At 42.8% G+C, this 25,412-nt stretch overlaps 1 pseudogene; it reads right to left on the bottom strand.

Annotated features, from left to right (window-relative positions):
• LOC145394430 (alpha-L-fucosidase-like) overlaps positions 1–25,412 on the bottom strand; it is a 44,620-nt pseudogene that overhangs the window by 912 nt on the left and 18,296 nt on the right.

Below are 25,412 nucleotides of genomic sequence, written 5' to 3'. Positions count from 1 at the left end.
GGGAAAATACTAATTATTTTCCTTATTAATTGCAAAATCCAAACATAGTATTGTTCAGCAAGTACTTAACATTACGTCAAAGCTATTTTCACACGATATTTATCCATTTCTAAACACGAATTATTATGATACTACGAAAAATATCAATGTCAATATTTTAAACTTCCTCTCATCCCCAAACTCGCAAATGGTCAATCATTCGAACGAGGGAAGGAAACAAGTGGGCGAGAACACTGCAGCCAGAGTTTGCTCCCCAGGTCAGCGAGTGGGTGGGGGGGGGTGAAGTAAGGCAGCCTCTAATAGTGCAATTTTGTGGAAATATAGAACGTGCAAATATGACCTATACCTTTAAGTAATCCACAGTAAGAAATGATATGACGATGTGAAATAAACTTCAAAATTAACTAAAATCTTTTATTAATGTCAAAATACTCTTTTAAAAAAATACAACACTGAACTTTCTTTTTATAAGTAATACAATTGCATTGTCATCCTTTAAATCAAGTCTTACCAAACCTGATTGACGTCTGAACTGTGTGTGTGTGTGTGTGTGTGTGTGTGTGTGTGTGTGTGTGTGTGTGTGTGTGTGTGTGTGTGTGTGTGTGTGTTGTCCACACACCTACACATCAGGTGCAACTTTATAAAGAGTATTATTTCTCTATCTATCTACCTGTGTATGTGACAATGTATATGTATCCATTTAGAGTGTACATGTATACATGTCTCCCTGTATATGTATATATGGATAGCATATATATGTGCATGTAGCGTATGTATATATATGCACATCTGTACACATACCCATATCTTTATACATGCGTCCCTATCCTGTACATACAGTACATACAGTGCCTGAATATATACATGTATGTAGAGATATATACGTATATGTATGTGTGCATATGTGCCTCTCTCTGCATACTTATGTACAGTCGTGGCCATAAATAATCACCTATACTCCTGTACCCCATGCCTCAGACTGGCTCCTTTATGCGCGGCAATTCACACTGGAGTAAGAGGGGCTGAGAGGGAGAGGCCGGAGAGAGAAGGGCAGGTGGGTGGGGGGACGAATGATGGTGCTTGGGTGGAGTGAGGGAGGGGAGGGAGGGTAGGCAGGGGAGGGAGAATGAAATGCGAAGTTGTGGCCACATAATTGTCTATTTTCTTTCATTCAGGGCATCATATAAAGGAGTTACTATTCGGTACATAAAGCTGCATTACACCTTGTATAGCGACGTCAGATAACAGGCTTTAGATAGGTGGTGATATCAAGGACTGGTTCGTGAGAGAAGTATACTGACGTGACAGATCAATTATTAGTGCAGAGCCATCGAGACTGAGTTGGCCCAGATTGTCAACACGTGGATAAGGCGACCATAGGCCCGCCTTAAGGCGGGACAGTCTCGCTTTTTTTTTTTCTTTTTTTTTTTTTTGCATCTGTCCCGCTTTTTAATTGTGAGTAAAACGTCCTGCTTTTTTGTGCAAATTATCTAAAATATCCCGCTGTTAGAAAATTACTATTACATTAGATATAATATAACCTTCTTTTATGAAATTATGATGAATTAGTAAAATTATGCCTAATCCAAACCAAATGAAATACCGAATTGTTAATATAAAATCTGTAATACTAACTGGTAACTTTGGTCGGCCCATTCACCGTACCGTACTGTATATTGGTCATTGGAGTTCGTTTGAGACATTGGTGTTTAATCAGCAGCCTCAGGGTGAGGTGTTGCGTAGCAGTCGTCGCTGTCACTCGCATTTAAGTCAGTGTATCTCTCTCTCTCTCTCTCTCTCTCTCTCTCTCTCTCTATTTATATATATATATATATATATACACACACACACACGTGACAATGTCCCGCTTTTAGCTCCAATAAAACTGGTCACCTTATGCGTGGAAGCCAGAGAACGAGAGGACACGGGCCCGCCTCCTCCAGCACACCAAAGACGAGTGGGAGCTGTTCAGACGAAACAAGCAAACCGTCAACGACATTGTTTTCCCTGTGCCGCGAAGCCTGCATGAGGTTTTTAAGGCATGAGGCCACTGGACTACTTACTAAGGCTTTCCTGGTTGCTTTGGCTTGACCAGTGTCGGTAAACATTGACAGAGATATACTTTGGGAGTTTGGGAAGGATTTTGTTTCATTTTCCCTCTAACAGGTAATGAGAGATACCGGTACTATATCCACCCATGAGCACAGACATCAAATTTATTTACCTTTTACGCACATCTATTTTAAATAGCCTTTTCATATAGAGATGTCATTAAATAATTATTGAATTTACATAAGGGTGACTGTATAGAGGGAGTGTATACCGCGAGGGTGATCATATTTACTGTGGACACAGCCATGTCAAAGGTTGCATATAATATTTAGTTCCAAAAATTAATTACATGTAAGGGTAGAGGACGTTTCTTACACAAACATTACGGAAGTCAAAGCCATCCATATTCCATTCTGCGTCTGAAGTCAAAATACACGGATAAACACAAATATCTGGCTCCGCACAAATGTTGATGTCACGTCAGTATACTTCTCTCATGGACCAGTCCTTGATATCACCACCTATCTAAAGCCTGTTATCTGACGTCGCTATACAAGGTGTAATGCAGCTTTATGTACCGAATAGTAACTCCTTTATATGATGCCCTGAATGAAAGAAAATAGACAATTATGTGGCCAAAACTTCGCATTTCATTCTCCCTCCCCTGCCTACCCTCCCTCCCCTCCCTCACTCCACCCAAGCACCATCATTCGTCCCCCCACCCACCTGCCCTTCTCTCTCCTGCCTCTCCCTCTCAGCCCCTCTTACTCCAGTGTGAATTGCCTTCCATAAAGGAGCCAGTCTGAGGCATGGGGTACAGGAGTATAGGTGATTATTTATGGCCACGACTGTACATATGTGTGTGTTATTGTATCCCATTGCTCATTCCTAAACTTGTAATGCTAGTTACTACAACTTTGTACCATGTATGTGTCATTGTATCTCTGTGTTCAATACTGTGCTTATACTCTTAATTACTTCTATATCTTTTATGCCATATATGTGTAATGCAACACTTTGCTCTCACACACCCCTCCCTGCTTGACCTTCAGCGACAGTGTTCCCCAGAGTGTTGGGACTTGTACTGAGTGGTATATAAAGAACCTCAGTAAAAAATAAACAATGGTGTCTGGTTTCATTATGTAATAATGCCGTGCACCTCTCGGCGTTACCCAGCATATGGGCCCATGGGGTACTGTGGGCTATAATATCGATCCTCTTTTTGGTCAAACAATTATGACTCCTATACCATATTACCTGTGGCTTATTGGGTTTTCGAAGGTACAGTCATTAAGGTTCAAAAGTAATTGCTCTTCACCTCGTTGTTTTTCGACAGGAGGTGGGTTGATATTCGTGTCCCTAAAAGTACTTCCACACATCCCTTGACGTCACCCGGCAGTGAAGGAACGGCTCATTTTTAAGAATTTTTAGTGAGGCCGCATAAGGGAAGTGGGTAACTGTGCTTATTTTAGGCATTTTTTGGTAAGGTCATGTAAGGAAATCAAGTAACTCAGCTCATTTTAAGCATTTTAGGTGAAGCTGCACAAGGAAAGTGGGTAATTTTGCTCATTTTAGGGATTTCTGGTAAGGCCGCATAAAAGCAGTGAGTTGGGGCTGCACACTGAGCCCTAATCGGACACAGAGTCGTATTCCAAGTGGCTGAAGATTGCGTTACACCTCTTACGTAGCGACTTTGAGAGAGAGAGAGAGAGAGAGAGAGAGAGAGAGAGAGAGAGAGAGAGAGAGAGAGAGAGTACAAATACCTGTAGAGCACCCTGATATCCCAGCATTGAGATGTGCGTGAACAATATGGGTACTGCAGATGGCCGAACAGATCCCAACACCAGCACATCACCTGGAGGCCACGTCAGCACTACGAGTATAGCGTGCACGGTGCCTTCCTTCTGAGTGTACCTGCAATGGAAGGTACGTTAAGAGTCGACGGTACAAAGGAGCACAAAGGAAAGCAAACAGCAACAGATCTATTAGTTCTTTAAGGGACGTTTGTTATAGCGTGGGTTATAACTATATTGAATGACCGTCACGTGTCAGATGTAGTCAGATTGGTGGGTTGATTCGACTATACCCTTTCTACTCTAACGTGGCCTAAAATTGCCATCTGTCCACCTTGAATGCTAAGTTGTAACAAGGGATTAACACTAGAATATGCTGCTAGTCACGAAGAAGGGCCATATAAAGGATGTCAAGCCGTAGTACTGTCTTTTTCTGCCACTGAGCTACCGGAAAGAGACTGTAAAAGAACGAAAATCTGAATCTAGTTAAAGTAAAAAAATTATGATCTATAACTTAATGACAAAGGATAAAAAGGCCATAACTCGAAGGTCAGGTGTCGTCAGATTGGTGTCTTGATTTGACAAGTAACGAAGGAGACTCATACGTACCTAAGGCCCATTGAATTTCCAGCAGCAGCGACTATTCACGTTATAGGCATAGTCCAGTTCCGCCAGGTGATAAAAAATACTGTAGCTGACATACGAGATTTCTCAACATTTCTTACAGCTACATATTCGCCTGTAGGGTATTTATAATATTTCTGATATCGACATAGTTTGCATCCACAGCACACAAAGGGTATATGAGTTTAATGTGCAAAATAAACCTGCAAAATATACAGTATGTCATGAGAAGCTGGACATGACACACTATCACCCATATATATTTTAGGAGCAGATGGACATTGCAAACCCTCACTCATTACACATTCTAGGAGAGGAAGCACATTACTCCATAAATTTTCATATTTGTTTCAGCGTAAACTTGTAATGAAAGATATGTCAGGAGCAGAAGGCCATTGCACCGTCTCGCCCATACATACTTTCGTCTAGTTGCTTTAATATCTTGTGTTTCTAAAGTCTCTGAATCTATCCTAAACAGGCAGATTTTGACGCAATTTTCCTTCCATAACCTTCTTTCTGACCGCCAGTACGAGTTTCGCCAGGGACGCTTCACTGGCGAACTCTCTCTTAGCTATTTGTTCAGCTGATTCTTAGTTATCCTTCTTTCAGGACTGGCGAAACTGTTGGCACTGTACTTGTAACGTCAAAAGCTTTCGACCGCATCTGGCACAGTTTTTTTTATTTTCATATTGTTCCCTTGCTGTTTCTGTTCTTCCATCTGCGCCTTAATCTCAAGCTTCCTTTTTGGTCGTTCTGTAGCTGCTGTTGTACACAGCTAAGGTTTCTTTTCCAAATCTGTCAGCAGTGTCCTCAGGGTTCTGTCCTGTCACCAACCTTCTTCCTTCTATTCGTCTATGATCTGAACTGCACACCTAACCCTATTCACTCGTATGCTGACGACTCCACCCTTCACATATCCGCCCGCTACTCTCAGCATCCATCACAGTAGTTACTTAAGCATTCACAGGATGGGGCTATGGCACATATAATTTATGATCTGGCCATCATTTCTGATTCGGGTAAAAAATAATATTGTTTTTATCATCATCATCAGCAGCAGCAGCAGGTGAGGAGTAGCAACTTCCAGAGAGCCCAGATTTACCCAGTCCAATGGGCCACGCTTCCATGCACTCATCATTCAAGCCCCCGAAATCCTGGCTCTATCGGATACGCCAAAAACATTCACCGCGTTCTGTGGCTTCTCATAAACGTATCCGACTGAGTAAATTCGGACACTGCTACGTTAAAAAGGGGTGCCAAATGCCTGATCATGCACTTCTCCTCACAACATTCATCCAGCCAGCTCGACCTCTTGTCAGTTCCCTAGCCTCATTGACTTCCGAACCTCTCTTCCTCACACACTCATCCACCATATCCCTCCACCTTCTCCATGGCCTACCTCGCCTCCTTCCTCCTTCAGATGCGCTCAGATATACCTTTTTCACTACTCTATTGTTATCCATTCTCTCCACATGACCATACCATCTCAGTACACTCCCTTCGATTCTGGTGTCCACCGACTTCCTCACTCCTGTCCACCCTCTGTACTCCTCATACATTCCTTAGCAGTCCCATCTCCACTGCTTTTACTCTTGACTTTTCATTTTCATTCCACACCGTAGTCTCACATCCATATGTTAAAGTTGGCACTAACACTTTTTCATGTAAGCCTCGTTCAGTTGCAACACTCAAGCCTATGTTTCTTATCAAGACCTTCATTGCACCAGCTACTTTTCTTCCTTGGGTCACTCTACTTTCCACTTCTTTTGCATATTTTCCTCTCTTTTCTATCACTGTACCCACGTATTTGAACTCTCTCACCAATTCCAGTCTTTCTCCATTCATTGTAACGTCACACTGGGAGTTATTCTCTCTCTCAATAACCATCACTTTACTCTGTTCTACATTTACTCTCAAGGCACGACACTCACACACATCAGCATAACTCTGCACTAGCCTGCCAAGTTCTTGTCCGGTACTTGCAAGTAGTTCTGCATCATCAGCATACAACAAATTTGAGATATTCTATCCATCACCATTCATTACCAACGCCATCCCTCTCTCCATTACTAGCGTTTTTACTTCTCTTATCATCCCATCCATATGTATATTGAACAACCATGGGGACATCACACAACCTTGTCGCACGCCCACACCGATCGTGAACCATTCACTTAGATGCCCATTAACCCTGAAACATGCTTCACTACCATAATAAAAATTCTTGACAGCACCTAGCAGCTTACCATCTACACCATACATGTGCAAAACTTTCCACAATCCTTCCCTGTCCACTTTGTCGTATGCTTTTTCCAGATCCATGAATGCCATAAACACCTTATGGCCCTTCTCACAAGCCTACTCTGCTATCTGTCTCACTGCACATATTTGATCCACACATCCTCTGCCACTCCTAAAGCCACCCTGTTCGTCACTCATTAGGACTTCTGATATCTTTCCTACTTTCTCCATAATAATTCTACCATATACCTCCCCTACCACACTTAATAAACTTATGCCACGATAATTTTTGCATTCACTTCGGCCACCTTTATTTTTGTACAGGGGTATAATCACAGCCTTTTTCCATTCTGCAGGCACAGTTTCACTCATCCATGCCTTCTTACATATCTCCAACAAGCACTTCATTCCACTCTCTCCACTACACTTAATCATCTCTGCATACACCTCCACAACCCCAGCTGCTTTCCCATTTTTCAGCCGCTTCACAGCACTCTTCACCTGTGTGAGTGTCACGTCTCCTGGCACTGCATTCCTTCTCTGCACACCCCCAAAACCAATCATGTTTACAGCCGCTCGGCTCTCTCTATTCCCATTCATCAGGCTTTCAAAATATTCTTTCCTTCTGGTCCTGACTTCATCCCCATGGGTTAGTAATCTACCACGTACGTCCTTCACATCGTCACATTTCTTTCCACTTTCACTTCTACATTTCCGCACCTCTTTCCAGAATAACTTCCTGTTCTCAGAGTAGTTCGCATTCATTTTTCTTCCTAGATCATCATTTACCTCCTTCTTTTTCCTCTTCACTAGTCTCTTTACATGCTTCTTGCTCTCAATATTTTCAGTTCTTATTTCAAACCACTTTAGCCACTTCTTCCTCTTTTCTTCCACCGCTCTCTTAACCTCCTCATCCCACCATGCCATACCTTTCTTCTTTGTTGTTACTCTTGCCACACCACACACCACTTTAGCATTCCTGACTAAACAATCCCTATATGCATTCCACAGGCTGTCCAGATCCATTTCATTCCAGTTCACTGATTCTAACTCCTCCTCTACTTTGGTCCTGTAATCATCTGCCATTTCTTTGATCCTCAGCTTCTCAACTTTCATTCTTTCTCCCTGACTGCTCCTCTCTCTCCTGGTCCACCTCACTCCTCTCGGCTTCATCTTGCATACCACAGTCATATGATGACAGACCTTCACATCGTCCTCTCACGGCTCTCGTATCAGCCACCATTCCCAGCATCGACCTCTCTACGAGCACGTAATCAATCAGGCTTCTTTCAACACGATCCCCGTTCCTTCTATGCCATGTTTATTTATGTGCATCTTTGTGTTTGAAATACGAGTTACAAATGCACAACCTCCTCTCCTGACACATATCCTTTAGTCTCTTCCCATTATCATTTTCTACCGGTACTCCATTGCAACCCATTATGTGATCCTCAGGACCAATGCTTACTCTTTTTTTAGTGCATGAGAAACTCAGTTCCTACAATTTTTTACTCGTCATAACCTTCCCCAAGAATATTCCATAATATTTAGCAACAAACGCAGACCATCATCATCTCTCAATATCCTTGAAGTTTCTTTCTCTAAGGACCTATGACGGAAAGATCATATTACCCGCCCCGCAAAATCCACTTCCAAAATTGGATGTGCTAAGCCGACTGTGTGTTTTGTTTACCCCTGCGCCGCTGGTAATATCGTGTTGGGGCTTTATTCCCTCCTGTGTGGAGAACGACTCCCATATTTGGGGGGGTTCCTCACATATAGCTTTTCTAAACACAGTGGAGCCAAAGGCTTTTCGCCTCATTAACTCTCCTCCTCTCATCGACTCTCTTCAACTTCTCTCTCATTTCGATGTGTTGCATTGGTATGTATCCCTATGTCGCTGGTCGTTGTTTTGTCTGAACTTCTGCCTGTATGCCTCCATCACGGCCAACGCGTAGGCACCTGTCTGGCAGCACATTCCCAGCCTTTCTCTGTCCGACACTATAATGCATGAGTTAACTGTTACTCTTAGTCATTCATATATGCTACAGGTCAACTCTCGAACTGTCTTCCTCGGACTGGATTTCCCTCTGCCTATGATCCTGAGTTTGTCAAGAAGTCTGGAAGTGATTGGATTTGTTATTTGGCTTTCATTTCTTTTGTTTTTCTCTTGGAAAGAAAAACTGAGCGAACTTTTTCCCTTTGATTCCTTCTTTCTCGCATAAAATAAAAATCACTCATTATGTGACATAATTTTTACCTTGTCTTTGAGTGAACCTTTAGAGGAGGATGTGTCAAGAGCACCAGGACACTGCATTCTCGCTTTACGATCTGGTCATCTGGAAGCTCCTTACCTATATACATTATGGCAGACACACGCGTAGTACACATATATTGCCGATAGAGTCCAAACATGTGGTGCACGTACACCCGCGAACCAAAGTTTCGGTACCCCCCTCGATGGAAGGAAGTGGAAGTCAGGGTTAGAGAGAGGGCAGGTGAACGGACAACCGTCAGTGGCACTTTGGAACTGAGCTACGAGGCGAATAGTGAGAAACCTAATGACACTGAATTCGAAACATTTCCATGCTATTCACCTGCAAAACATTATGCGTTCGTAACATACATACTGTAACATATAACATAGACTACTGTGTTATCATGGTGTCCTGTGATACTGACCCATCTGTTTCGGATCCTCATCACACAAATAAAGCACCGAGCCTGTTGTATATAAGTTGTAACTTGTCATCATAACTGTAGTCATAATTTTTGTGAATGTTATCCCTGGATTGTCTATAGCTATAATATAGAATGATTGTGAATTTAATGTTAATTTTCACAGTAGTTGTGCGGATGGTTATATATGTGGCAATTATTTTATGTGGACGACTAAACCACATTGTGATGGACAGCGGAGAGCATTCGCCAATAATTTACTATAACCAGATGAAATTAGATGTAAACAACACAAAATATTATGAGACAACGAAGACACAGCTGTGGTATCCTGCTCCACCTTGTTATCAAGGCCTTAACTGGGGCTTCACCTCATACGTGCATTATTTTCCTTCAGTCTCTGCCTCTTTTATTACTCTTACTTCCCGGTATCCTCTTACTGCGAGTCGTCATATTCCTTGGAGGGTTTCTTGTCGTCCGGTCCTATAACCCGTACTGTATTACATTATTCCTCGCATCATCACTCCCAGACAAACAACGTTAGCACAAGACTGCTGAATCTGTTTATACCATTATTGCCACTGCCACTACTATTCCCCCTTTCCCCATTGTGTCTACTGCAATTCCCCTCACAGTACTACTACTGCTGCTCCTATTACTACTCCACTATAAATCTGTATAATAATAAATATGATTGTCCTTATGTCTGTGTATCTGTTAATCATAATTATTGTCCCTGTCCCACCGTCGACAACTCGTCACTTACCCCGCACCGCTACCCCAGTTGCACCCCACCCCCCTCTCTCCCACCCGCCATGAGCTCTATTCCTCCCCCACTCCGAACCATTTTACCCCTCACCTCCTTCTTGGGCCACCAGGCCTGTTGTTCACCTTTTACCGGTGAATATACGTGGCATGCATTAATAAGAATAATTATAAAATTGACAGCAACAACATACATCTACAGTATTCCGAACATTACATAATTATAAAAGTGGCAGACCCAAACGTGCCTATATTACGGAGCTCTGATATATTAACCACAGAACCGACCACAGACCGTTCCTATCATTGCCACTGGACCTTACCTGTAGCACTTCACCATAGTAATACAACCCACTGAAGTCCTTTGTGGGATCACTACACATGTTTGGGAAAAATAACAGCGCACAACATGCCTACAACCCATTAAAATACACCTGTGACGTTTCACTGACATCCATTAAATTGCCTAGAAGTTGCGGACAAACAAACACACGGCTGGACACAGACTGAGGCCGAATGTCTCGCATCGGTATATGACAACCTGACAAAACTATTACGATCCTGCTTTGTAGGTGTCATCATAGTTAAAATAATAATAATAATAATAATCGTAGTAGTAGTGGTAGCAGTAGTAGTAGTAGTAGTAGTAGTAGTAGTAGTAGTGGTAATCACATGTTAATATCCATGATACAGAGGAGGACAAACACCGTAATCTCCCTGATAAAACAAGTGAAAACAGCTGTGACATATAAATCCAAACAGTGCCATAATATGCTATAATGGTAGGGTTATAGTAATACTAAATTAATGTTTGACCGCAACCCAACCTTCTGTTATGGCAAACAGATTCTGCATTGCGTCGACACATGCTATTCCAGTGTGTGTCCTTCTCAGTGTCGTGCCTAATAACATGTGATTAATTATTATTATTATTATTATTACTACTGTGATGACACCTGCAATGCAGGATCACGAGTTTTGTCAGGTCGTTACATACCGATGCGAGACATTCTGCTTCTGTCTGTCTGTGTCCAGTCGTTTGTTTGTTTGTCCACTAACTTCTCCTAGGCTATTTGATGGATGTCAGTGAAACATCATATGCTTATTTTAGTGGTTTGTAGGCATGTTGTGCATTGTTATTTTTCCCGAACATGTGTAGCGATCTCACAGAGGACTACAGTGGGTTGTATTACCATGGTGAAGCGCTGTAGGGAAGGTGCAGTGATAATGATAAGAACGGTCTCTGGTTAATATATCAGTGCTCCGTAATATAAGCACGTTTGGGTCTGCAGTTATTAAGTGTAATGTTAGGAACACTACAGTACACATCTACGATGTTGTTATTATTATATTATTATCGCCTACCTTTAGAAGGCGGAGCGATCATGTTTTTAACTGCATCTGTGTGTGTGTGTGTGTGTGTGTGTGTGTTCCTATTATATCTCATGAACGGCTTGAGCTATCAACATGAAGCCTTCAGTGTATCAAGATATAGCCAAAATCTTGGAGGAGTTCGAAAATGGCAACTCGGGGTCAGAGTCATGGTCACCAAACTAACAGCTAAAGGTCAACTAGTTTTTATTGCCTGCCTTTAGCACCATTAAATCTCATGAATGGCTTGAGCTATCAACATAAAACCTTCATGGTATCAAAATATGGCCTAAAGTTTGGACTTGGCAAATAGAATATTTTAGAGGGCGATTACCGCTTAGCTCTCAAGTGCCTTCTTTTTTTATTATTAATGCATGCCACGTATATTCACCGGTAAAGGGTGGACAACAGGCCTTCTGGCCCAAGGATGAGGTGAAGGGTAATGTGGTGTCGGAGTGGGGGAGGAGTAGAATCCATGGTGGGTGGGAACTGGAGTAGCGGTGCCGGGTCAGTGACGAGTTGTCGACGGTGGGACAGGGACAATAATTATGATTAACAGATACACAGACATAAGGACAATCATATTTATTATTATACAGATTTATAGTGAAGTAGTAATAGGAGCAGCAGTAGTAGTACTGTGAGGGGAATTGCAGTAGACACAATGGGGAAAGGGGGAATAGTAGTGGCAGTGGCAATAATGGTATTAACAGATTCAGCAATCTTGTGCTAACGTTGTTTGTTTGGGAGTGATGATGCGAGGAATAATGTAATACCAAACTACATGCACAGTACACACTACACTTCCTATTCAAAATTCAACAAAAATGGCGTCGATTAATCAAGCCTCAGAGTCCCCAGGGGGAGGGACCATAAATGCCCCCGCCATCTGCCCCTCTCCCGGTGATGACTCGAGGTGCCTGGAACCACTGTCTGACTCTCTTCTTCTTCATTTCTGCAACATTCGCGGCCTTTCATCTAACTTTCGCTCTGTTGAGCACCACCTCTCCTCCTCTAAACCTCACCTTCTTTTTCTGACGGAGACTCAGCTGTCTGAGGCAACCGACAGCAAACCCTTTTCTGTATCCTCCTACTTTCTCTATACTCATTTCAAAGCCAAAGGTGGCTGTTGTGTATACATACGCAACGACTTATCTTGCTCTCGTGTTCCTGAACTTGATTCTTCTGAATTCTCCACACTCTGGCTTCGGCTTTCCTGTCATTCTCTGACTAAATATATCTGTGCTGTTTACTTATCCCCTAATTCTACTGACTATCAAAAATTCTTCGACTATCTTACTTCTACGATGGAACACATTCTGTCCATTTCTCCTTTCTCTGAAATCTCCATTCTTGGAGATTTCAATGTTCACCACCACCTTTGGCTCTCCTCTCCTTTCACGGATCCACCTGGTGAACAAGCCTACATCTTTTCTATCCTTAATGACCTGGAGCAGCTTGTACAGCACCCTACCCGTATCCCTGACCGCCTTGGAGAGAGCTCCAACATACTTGACCTCTTCCTCACAACTAATCCTTCTGCTTACTCTGTTAATCTTTTCTCTCCGTTGGGCTCCTCCGATCACAACCTTATTACCTTAACCTGTCCTATCACTCCGGTACGGCCTGTGGACCCTCCAGGGAAACGTCGTCTGTGGCATTTTGGAGCTGCGAAGTGGGAGGCCCTCAGGCAGTACTTCTTTGATTTTCCCTGGAATGATTATTGCTTCCATGGCCGTGAGCCATCTGAGTGTGCCTTGCGCATTACGGAGGTTATTCTCTCGGGCATGGAAGCATACATTCCTTTCTCATATCCTTTGACTAACGCAAGAAAGCCTTGGTTTAATCACGCTTGTTCTAATGCTGTCCGCAACAAGGAGAAGGCCTACAAAAGGTACCGGAGCCAACCCACCCCTGAATCACATCATCTTTTCGTTTCTGCCTGGAATCGTGCTAAGTCTGTTCTTCGCTCTACTAAAAATAATTTCATCCATACTAAATGCTCTCAACTCTCCAACTCGAATTCTTCCAGCTCCTTCTGGCACCTTGCCAGAAATCTTTCTAACAACTTTACCTCATCATCCTTCCCTCCTCTTTTCTACTCTAATGGTTCTGTAGCTATTTCTTCTACTGATAAAGCAGATCTCTTCGCACAGACTTTCTCCTCCAATTCCACCTTAGACGATTCCGGTGCTGTTCCTCCATCTCTTCCCCCCTCTGACTTCCTCATGGCTGACATTAAAATTTCTTCAGTTGATGTATTTTCTGCCATCACTGGCCTCAGTACTAACAAGGCATATGGGCCTGATGGGGTCCCTCCTGTTGTTCTCAAGAACTGTGCTTCTGTGCTTACACCCTGCCTAGGCAAACTCTTTCGCCTTTGTCTGTCAACTTGTACCTTTCCTTCTTGCTGGAAGTTTGCTCTCATTCAGCGAGTCCCAAAGAAGGGTGACCACTCCCAACCCTCCAACTATCGTCCAATTGCTTTAACGTCCTGTATTTCAAAAGTTTTCGAGTCAATTCTTAATTGAAAAATTTTAAGGCATCTTTCCTATCACAACCTTCTTTCCGATCGTCAGTATGGGTTCCGTCAGGGACGCTCCACTGGCGATCTTCTCACCTACCTTTCAGACTCCTGGTCATCCTCCTTTCGGGACTTTGGCGAAAGCTTTGCCATTGCACTTGACATCTCAAAGGCTTTCGATCGAGTCTGGCATAAATCTTTAATTTCCAAACTGCCCTCCTACGGTTTCTATCCTTCTATCTGTGCCTTCATCGCTAGCTTCCTTTCGGGTCGTTCTATAGCCGCTGTTGTAGACGGCCATCATTCTTCTCCTAGATCTATCAACAGTGGTGTTCCTCAGGGCTCTGTCCTATCACCAACTCTCTTCCTTTTATTCATCAATGATCTTCTAAGCTGTACATCTAACCCTATCCACTCATACGCTGATGACTCCACCCTTCACCTTTCCATTCGGTTCCCACAACGCCCATCTCAACAGTTACTTCAACAAACAAGGGTTGAGGCTATGGCACACCTAATGTCTGACTTGGCTCGTATCTCTGACTGGGGTAAAAATAATATGGTTGTCTTTAATGCATCTAAGACTCAGTTCTTACACCTATCAACCCGACAAAATCTTCCACAGGTATACCCACTAATGTTTAATAATATTCATCTTAATCCTGCATCATCCTTGAACATGCTTGGGGTTTCATTTACTCGGGACTTATCTTGGAGAGATCATATTACATCTCTTGTAAAATCTGCTTCCAAGAGATTGGGTGTGCTAAGCCGACTCCGCTCTTTCTTTACCCCTGCACAATTGTTGACTCTATACAGGGGTTTTATCCGCCCCTGTGTGGAGTACAACTCTCATGTGTGGGGAGGCTCCCCACATACAGCTCTTCTCAATAGGGTGGAGTCAAAGGCTTTTCGTCTCATTAACTCTCCTCCTCTTACTGACTCCCTTCAACCTCTGTCTCTTCGCCGCACTGTTGCATCTTTATCTCTTTTCTATCGCTACTTTAATGGTCACTGCTCCTCTGAACTGTCTGCTTGCATCCCTCCACCTCTACGACGGGCGCGTAGCACCCGTCTAGTGGCAAACTCTCATCCCTTTTCTGTCCAACTCTCTAATGCAAGAGTTAACCGTTACTCCCAGTCTTTCATTTATACAACAGGTCAGCTCTGGAACTGTCTCCCTCTATCTGTATTTCCTGCTGCCTATGATCTCCAGTCTTTCAAACGCAGTGTGTCCAGGCATCTCAAAATGATCGGATCTTGAATTTGGCTCTCTATTGTATTTTGTTTTTCTCTTGGAGGGAACTGTTACTGCGGGCTCATGGCCTTTGGTTCCTTCTTCCTCGCATAAAAAAAAAAAAAAAAAAGGACCGGACGACAAGAAACCCTCCAAGGAATATGACGACTCGCAGTAAGAGGATACCGGGAAGTAAGAGTAATAAAAGAGGCAGAGACTGAAGGAAAATAATGCACGTATGAGGTGAAGCCACAGTTAAGGCCTTGATAACAAGGTGGAGCAGGATACCACAGCTGTGTCTTCGTTGTCTCATAATATTTTGTGTTGTTTACATCTAATTTCATCTGGTTATAGTAAATTATTGGCGAATGCTCTCCGCTGTCCATCACAATGTGGTTTAGTCGTCCACATAAAATAATTGCCACATATATAACCATCCTCACAACTACTGTGAAAATCAACATTAAATTCACAATCATTCTATATTATAGCTATAGGCAATCCAGGGATAACATTCACAAAAATTATGACTGCAGTTATGATGACAAGTTGCAACTTATATACAACTGGCTCGGTGCTTTATTTGTGTGATGAGGATCCGAAACAGATGGGTCAGTATCACAGGACACCATGATAACACAGTAGTCTATGTTATATGTTACAGTATGTATGTTACGAACGCATAATGTTTTGCAGGTGAATAGCATGGAAATGTTTCGAATTCAGTGTCATTAGGTTTCTCACTATTCGCCTCGTAGCTCAGTTCCAAAGTACCACTGACGGTTGTCCGTTCACCTGCCCTCTCTCTAACCCTGACTTCCACTTCCTTCCATCGAGGGGGGTACAGAAACTTTGGTTCGCGGGTGTACCATACCCCTGGCGTGAGGGAATCATTCTGGTGCGTCCACGGCTTCGACTCATACACCGCCTGGCCGTTCACCCCCAGCCACCACCCAAGTTGTCTCAGCCGCTCCTCCATGATGGCGGGAATACGGCCGTCGTGTGTGGGACCAGCGTTGATCAGAATATTACCTGCAATAAATATCTGTATAAAGATGAACAAGCAATAGTCAGGTCCATATTACTCCTTTCGAGACTATGATGACTAAGGATGATATAGTGATGGATTATTTAGGTCGTGGACGGCAGTGCTTCATGCGAATTATTTGAATCCACGAGAGAGTAATACAGTGATGATAGAAATAGTACAACAACGACGACGACAACAACAACAACAACAACAGTAATAACAATAGTAATCATCATCATCATAAACATTAACAACAACAACAACAACAACAAGACAATAACGACAACAGCGACGACGAAGACGACGACGAGGCAGTAATAATAATAATAATAATAATAATAATAATAATAATAATAATAATGATCTTCGCAGTAATTACCATAGTGATCATCAACATTCTGAACATCTATCCACCTAAGGATGAAGTGAAGCACAGAGAGCACTACAACAGAAAACGGGTCACAGAGAGAGAACTACCAACAGCATGCCCAGTGAAATGGCCCACTCACTCATCCACTCACCATTCAAGCCCCTGGAATCCTCTACCTCACAGGCCCAGTCATCTGTGTGTTTTGTATATATAATATTTCTTAATACATAAGCTTCATATTACCTGCCGGACAGTGGCGGATCCAGGATTTTTTTTTTTTTTTTTTTTTGGGGGGGGGGTCAAAGTAAAAAAAAAAATCCATATGTCAGGGCTGTCTTCTACGTGGCATTGCAGGCCCCGTAGCACCTTTAACTCAGTGATTAGTTCTGGACCTTTTACTCAGAGAATTTTTCTGCACCTTATCCCTCAGCATCGTCTTGTTTGCGAATGATGGGAAGTTTGTCGACATAAAAACAATGTAAACAGCACCGAGGAGACTGGTGTAATATGCAAAGTAAATCGCTTAGGAAAAGGTGATACGAAGCCCCCAGTGTGACTTAGAATACGACTCTAAACATGTGATCGACGTGTGGAAATTAGGCAGGGGTTCCGTTCAAGGTTCATACTCCCTTAATGAAGCGGCCGAAACCCGGTGCTTCGGTTCATCCTATCGGTCACATGTTTCGAGAGAGTGTGGACGCGCCCTTAGTCAGTTTTTTTTTTTTCCTTTATGCATGGAAGAAGGAACCAAAGGCCACAAACCCGTAAATTTGGGAGGGTGTACTGTAAAGGGAGACACAACAATATTCCCCAAAGCTTGACGAATACACAGCGGGAAAATCAAACCATCTGAAACACGCACTAGTGGAGATACGGTTTGCAGTGTATTTCGCCAGTTGTACGTTTTCTTCAGAGGGAACTGGGAAGATAATGTTTCTTTGGCTGTACAGGTAACACTCGCCTACGTAATAGTCCATGCATGTAAAGTAAATAAGTTTAATGGAACCTACGTGAAAGCATGGAAGGACTGGATAGTAAGTGTGAGGAGAGCACGAATTCACTTAGGAATGCGTACGTCCTCACAAATATTGACAAATCAGACTCTTAGTATGGTACCTGGTGGCGACAACGACAATAAATAAACTGTCAAACTGAGGAAAGATTATATAACAGAGATGACAACCATGGAGGATATAATGGACAAGACACAACAGCTAAAACAGTTTGCAGATCACGAGACAATAACGCTATGGACGGGATAGATTTTAGGATGCATTCAGTAACCTAGCCTACCAACCACTAGCTTTTGGCCCCATGACAGGCAAGGGTTGATTTTGGTTCAGGAATTTATAGCGTTCACTGTACTATATGACTCATACTTTTTACAAATATATAGGCTTGATTACACGTACTAGCCAAGCCCATGTTGACTGTTATTGAGTTCATGTTGCCTGGCTGATGTGATCATTCACAAAAGTGGTATAATGCAGCCCAGCCAACATTTTAATCATCAGGTATAGTCCTTTAAGTAGCAGAATCCAACCTAAGTGTTCCGACCATGAGCTAAGCAGTTCATGAGATAGATAAGCAAAGTTCAAGAGGTCCATGAACTGAAGTGAACAGTGTATTGTACGTTCCCGCATACACTAATGTCACGGATGAAGCCTTAACCTGGGAATAAAAACATGCAGTGTTATATATTTGACTATTAAACTTATGGTATAAAGCAACACTACGTTTCACTCTCAGTTCAAAGACAACATTTAACCTGGCTGCCTAATTAGAACTACTCGAAGCACAAGTGAGCATCCAAACAACTCACTCATATATCATCCATAAATTGCACTGTATTCAACCATTCCCCTCACCAGTAATATAAAGGTGAATAATGGGTATGTTCTCTTGTACCTATTACAATGTTGGCTGTGTGTACATGTGTTGATGATTGAATTTGTACTGTAGGACTCTCTCACTCTCTCTCTCTCTCTCTCTCTCTCTCTCTCTCTCTCTCGCCATGTTATTCTCAAACCGCTTTTACACTACAAACCAAAATATTCCCCATCCCTACAAGTAACTACACCACTACTGCCAAAGAGCCACTCCGTCGACTACCAACTTTACATATGGCGCCAAACCTTTTCCAAATGTTTCCCTGTTCGCAATTCATCCATCCAACTCAATCCTCCTTCAGCTCCTTAACCTCATCAACTTTCTCTCTCTTTCTCAGTCAGTTTCCATATCCAGCCTCCTTTTTCTTCTTGGCCTGCCACTCCCCTTTTCTACTTTCAGACTTACTCACACATATCTTTTTCACCATCCTCTCTACATCATTTCTCTCCACATGACCATAATATTATCTAAGCATACTTTATTCAGCCTTATTATCAACAGACTTCCTCACACCTCATCTTTAACCAATCACTCTGTCTCTTCTGCTCTCCACATGACGCACTCCACACACAATCACCATTGATCCCATTTCCATTTCTCGTATTTCAGTCTGTTTGCTTCCATGCCAGGTCAAAGTCTCACAGCCGTAAGTTAATGTGGACTCTACTACATCTCCAGGCAGTCCTCTTGCAGCCGCCACACTCAGACCTCTGTTTAGCATCAAGATCTGTATCACACCAGACGCCCTCCTCCCCCAAGCCACTCTACTTTCCCTTTTCTTTCCACATTTGCCTCATCCAATTCATTTTTTTTTTCTTAATTCGCCAACACGTCACACTGAGCGTCACTTTTTCAACCATCAATTTGCTCTTATCAATCACTCTCAAAACACGACACTCACAGACAACCACAAAACTCTGCACCAGTCTGTAAAACTCCTACTCACTGGTATACCCTATTCACCTTATATTGGTCCAGATTTTCGTCTTTCTGTAGATTCCTTTATGTATACTCAGTGACATATAAACAAACTGCTACAGGTCTACATCCTTTCCCTAGCGCTTCTTCCTGACTAGCTCTAAATTCTAGTGTTAATCCGTTAGTATGAGCCAGCATTCAAGATGGAGGGAAGACAATTTTAGGCCAAGTTAGAGTAAAAGGAGTCTAGTAAACAATACTGCATCATCTGCACACATCAGGTTTGAGACACTCCACCCTTCACCATACTCACCATACCCATCCCTCTGTTCAAACTCGAATTTTAGCCTCTCATAATCTCATCACTACAGTACATACAGAACAGTCATGGGAACGTCACACACCCCTGTCTCACTCCAACACTGATAATGAACCATTCACTTAGATATCCACCTATTCTTAAACGTGCTTCACTACCGTCGTAAAAAGTGCATCATTCAGGTGTTTTCCATCCATACATTGCACTCATAAAAGCTTTCATAATTCGTCCCCAGTCATCCTCTACGACTCTTAAATCCGCACCTCTATCACTCACATTACCTTCCTTACCTTGCCTATAATTTCGTCCTTCCATGTACCTTTCCCACAACGCTCAGTAGAATTATACCACGTTAATTTTTGCACTCATTTCGATCACCTTTTTCCTCGCACAAAGGCAGTGACCTCCATCTTCCACTCCACACGTACAGCACAACACAGCCCCACTCCTGCAAGCTTTCTGACATAGTTCCAACAACCACTCAATCCCACTGTGACTCTCTCCACTACATTTAATCATCTCTGCACACAGCTCAACATCTTTCTTCCCACCACAGTATCATTCATTCCTGTTAGTGGCACGTTCCCAGACACTACATTCCTTCTCCACGAACCCCCAAGTCAATCATGTGTACTGCTGCTCTGCTTTTGCTGTTCCCATTCATTTGTCTTCGTATATGTTCTTCTCACAGTTTCATTTGTTAGCAGTCTGTGATTCTCTTTCAGCCACATTTTCTGTTTTTTCCACTCGTTCATTACCTCACCTATTTCGAATGTGGTCGCCTATTTTCAGTGTAATTAACATTTGCTTGTCTTCCTCGACCATTATGTAGCTCCTTTATTTTTGTCTTTATCAGTATCTTTGTTCCTTCAATCTCTCTCTCTCTCTCTCTCTCTCTCTCTCTCTCTCTCTCTCTCTCTCTCTCTCTCTCTCTCTCTCTCGCCAAACATCTTAATCCCGTAGAGGGTAGCCACAAATTGCCTTCATGTCACTCTGTCTCCCGTCGTCAGTCTGCTCTCATTCCGATTCACACCAATCATATACCCCTCCACCCATCCCTCCACCTCATCCTCGGCGTCCTTCTCCTCTCCCGCTCCACTTCGCTCACAAACACTCCTCTAGTCACTCTCTCATTTTCCCTTCTCTTCACACGGTCAAGGCAATTTACATCTAACACTTTGCACAGCACTCCCTCACTCCACATGTTTCTTACTCTCAATATATTCCCTTCTTCCTTTCATTAGAACCCCTATCCTGCACCTGCCCTAGGATCTTTCATTTTGTCCCCTTCCAATTCATCCTCACCCTCCATATCCTACCAGGCAATACCCTTCTTACTAGCTGTTCTCGTAGCCACACCACACACGTCTTTAGCAATCATAACTATACACTCACCACAAGCACTCCACAAGCTTTCCAAATCCACTACTACCTTCAATTCACATTCTTCTTCCATTCTCTTGTTGTTCAGTTTCTCCGCCTTCAGTCCTTCAGTGTGGATTCTACTCTCTCGCTTTATATACAGCGTTACATTCCCCTCATATTTAACTTTGCATACCACATTCATAGGGTCATTTCAGCCTTTGCATCAGCCTCTCACCGCCCTGGTATCTGCAACACACCCATGCATCTTTCCCTCTACAAGACCCCCATCAATCAAGCAACTCTCAATAGTCTGTCCCAATTTCCATCTATCTCGTGTGTGTGTGTGTGTGTGTGTGTGTGTGTGTGTGTGTGTGTGTGTGTGTGTGTGTGTGTGTGTGTGTGTGAAAAATGAATTACTAAAGCACCACATAAACCACGTACAGTATTTTCCATTGTAGTTCTGTCTTGTCATTTAAAACGACCCATTTACATCATATTCAAGGCCTTTGTTAATTACCCATCCACATCTCCCGCCAAAACCCCTCTATAACTCCTGGGTATCTGCCTTATCGTTCCATCTAGTTAATCCCTGAACCATCCATCTCTTCCTCATGCCTATCATCGTAAGGTGCGTTTACAATGACTAGTGCCATTTTTACCATCTTAATCTCTAACATGACATCCATTCCTCTGCTTTCATTGTTCATCAACTAAGCAACTTTCCTTTTACTCTGCCCATGCGTGTTCAGCTCAAACGATACACATTTTAAACTTCATTTTTTAAACCTTCTCATTTATCTTCGTCACAGATGGCTTCATCACACCATTGTTTACGTTCTTAAAGACATTGATTATACCCATTCTCTTTTATTATTTACATCTCTCATATTCCACACAGCTTTATAGTCATTTCTTTTCGTTCGGCGCACTTGGGAGACAAGACCCTGATTCCAAACGTTCCAGATCTCCCTAATTTGTATCAGCCTGTCCCTCTTCGCCAGTTAAACTCACAGGGAATAAAGGGACAATATTATCTGCTCTCTGCCACAGGGATTTGTTATAAGGTCACCACCCAGCGCGACTGAAGGTTTCCTGGAAGAGAGAATATCTTTTGTCTTGTCCTTCAGTGTAGAGTAACATAACAGAGGAGTATGTGTAATATAAGTCTTACAATGCCTACCTCCACAACTGATGGTAGAGGCCAGCTGTGCCAGGAGTTCGTGGATGGTGAGGTAGTCGGTGGCCGGGGCGTTGCGTCGAAACACCCATGCCTTTTTGTCCAACGTCATGCAGTTCTCCCACTTATGAGGCTGCAACACTCCTGCAACACACACACACACACACACACACACACACACACACACACACACACACACACACACACACACACACACACACACACACACACACACACACACACACACATCATTAGAAACAGTGGCTCAGTGGTTATTTTCTTCCCACCCCTGATCAGCGGTACTCAAAATCTTGGTTCATATCTGCCCATGGTAGAAACTGATTCCCACAACTGAGTTTTATTTCTGATGCCTATCATCGTTAAGCGTTAAGTACAATAGTTTACGTGAGATCTACTGCGGGAGTTGGTAGTGTCATCTCATAGACTAAAGCTGTCGGTTACGCTAGAATAAGTGCTTGGGGAATGACTGGGGAAAGAGGACGAATAGGGAGGATGAGATCAGTAGAACAGACGTATCAGAAGCAAGGAAGAAAGTCAAAGTGGAGAAAGCCCCAGGAATTGATGGAGAGTGTAGTGAAATGTAATATGGGGAAGAGATGGGGACAAAATGGATATGGAAGATGTGTAGATGGGACTGGGAGGATGGTAAGGTCCTGGAGGATTGGAAGACAGGTATAATTTTTTCCTTGTACACAGGAAGATGGGGAAGGCAAGTGTGTGGCAGAGGAGTATTTCATCTTCTCTGTGTAATGGGAAAAATATATGGTAGGATGCTTATTAAGAGTGTTAGGGTAATAACAGAGGAATTTGTTAGACGAGAATAACGGGGTTCTAGCAAGGGAAGAGGCTACGTGGATCAGATATTCGTTCTAAGATGTTTGGTGCAAAAGTATCTGTAGAAGGGAAGGAAGTTTTATGCTGCCTTCATGTATCTGGAAAAAGGACATGACAGAGTGGATAGACTGGGAAGGTAGAAGGCATTAAAAATAAATGGAGTAAATGGAAAGTTATTGAATGCTGTGAAGAATATGCATGAGGGCGCTATGGCTGCAGTGCGTGTGGATAGTGAACTAAGTCATTTCTTTGATGTGAGCGTTGGAATGAAGTAGGAGTGTGTAATGTCTCTGTGCTTGTTCAGTTTGTATATGGATGGAGTTATAAAGAGATACTAGGTAGGGCAGTGGATTTGATATGTCTCTAATGAGTGAAGGTAGGGTGTGGAAACTTCCTGTACTGTTGTTGGCTAATGATATTGTATTGTTAAGTGAAGATGCATGTGAGCTGCAGGGTTTGGTGAATGAGTGTGGAGGTGTATGTAGAAAACGATGTCTAAAAGTGAATGTAGATAAGAGTAAAATGAAGGTCTTTGAGAGAAATGAGTCATGGCATACACAGTGAGGCTGGATGATGAGGCAGTGGAGAATGGGAGTACAGTCAAGTACTTAAGGATTGGTAGTGTGATGAGTAAGGATGGAAGTTTAGGTGATGAAGTGTTTGGATGGGTACAGAAGGATACAAAGGTTGCTGGTTTACTGAAAGCAGTGATAAGGAATAAAGAAGCGAGCATGGAAGTAAAAAATTCGCTGCATGACAGTATTATGATCCTCACTCAAACGTACGGAAGTGAAGTTTGGCCCCTGTTGGAAGGACACAAGTCAAGAATGAGAACAGTGGAAATGAATTATCTGAGAGGAGCATGTGGAGTTAAATGGAGAGACAGATAAACAAATGAGGAAGTAAAGGAGCTTTTTGCTGGTGATGTGGATGTGACGGAAAGTGTTTAGAGAAATACGCTGAGATGGTTTGGGATTTGGAGAGGATAGAGAATGGTTTGCTGACTAGATAAGTGTGTTTAAGTGACGTGAAGGAGGAGAGGGTGAGGGGGAGACCAATGATGAGATGAAAGGATGCAGAGGAGAAATACATGAGAGTGGGGGAGGGATGAGTTGGAGGGAGAGCATCGAAACTGCAGAGGACAAGGAAACGTGGAGGTAACTTGTGTGTGGCCACCCCTTACAGGATTAAAGTGTCTGGAAACAGATACATAGATAAACCCTAACACATAAGATGCAACCAATACAACACTTCCGCTTGCACTGGTGTTGTCCTTACTACAGTACAGACTTTCCTTCCTGGTATGTACAGTTAGTCAAAAAAGTATCGCATCCCCTTGGTTCGATGGATCTGGAAATGAGTGAATGTTGCAGACACATATTCTATTAACCTAGTACAGTACCTCAAAAAGTACAACACCCAATATGTGAAGTTTTATGAGTTCTAAAGTCTTAATACTTACCAAGAAAAATAGCTACACTTACAATTGCAACTTGCCCCAGATACCACAATGCCACGTCCATGTTTCAGAATGATGCGTGCGGTTAAGAGGCCGATACTTTTTGGGGCGACTGTACCTGGCCACCATAAGGCAGTATGAATTCTGGCTATCACTCTCCCTCTTAAGACAAGGTCTGGTCCCGCAGTAAACATGATGTGGATTGAAGCAAATACACAAGCGAAGGATGGATTCGTCAGCCTATGAGTGGGCAGGGCTAGCCACCAGACGTACAGTTATGTAGTCATTGCTGAACACGAGGAAGTGAACTAGTAATAGAACAGAACCCTGAGGAACACAAGCAATAGATTTAGAAGAAGAGTGACCATCTAGAACAGCTATGAAATGACTAGAAATGAAACATAACTCGTAAGCACAGACAGACGAACATAAAGCGTCGGGGGGTAGTCTGACAATTAAACAGTTGTGACAGCCACTCTTGAGGGCCTTCGAAATGACGGGAGCAATAGTAAAGGTCTAACTGACATTCTGAAAATTTGGTGATCAGGAATCTGAAAGGAATGTAAGATCTCCACTGAAGCGTCTCGGGAGGAACTAATACTGATTGTCATAAAAAAAAAAAAAAAAAAAAAAAGATATGAGAGGAAATGTGTTAAAACTCAAGAGACTAATTCATTTGGGAGATAGGGGATCGGGACTGGTCACCCTTGTTGAGGACTGATTGAATGTAAGTAAGCTTCTAG

This window comes from Coenobita brevimanus, chromosome 27 (assembly GCF_032717465.1).
Source record: "Coenobita brevimanus isolate Jiangsu-jjx chromosome 27, ASM3271746v2, whole genome shotgun sequence".
Lineage (NCBI taxonomy): Eukaryota > Metazoa > Arthropoda > Malacostraca > Decapoda > Coenobitidae > Coenobita > Coenobita brevimanus.
Note: the sequence above shows the minus strand (reverse complement) of the source record. Positions and strands in the feature narration are given on the sequence as shown.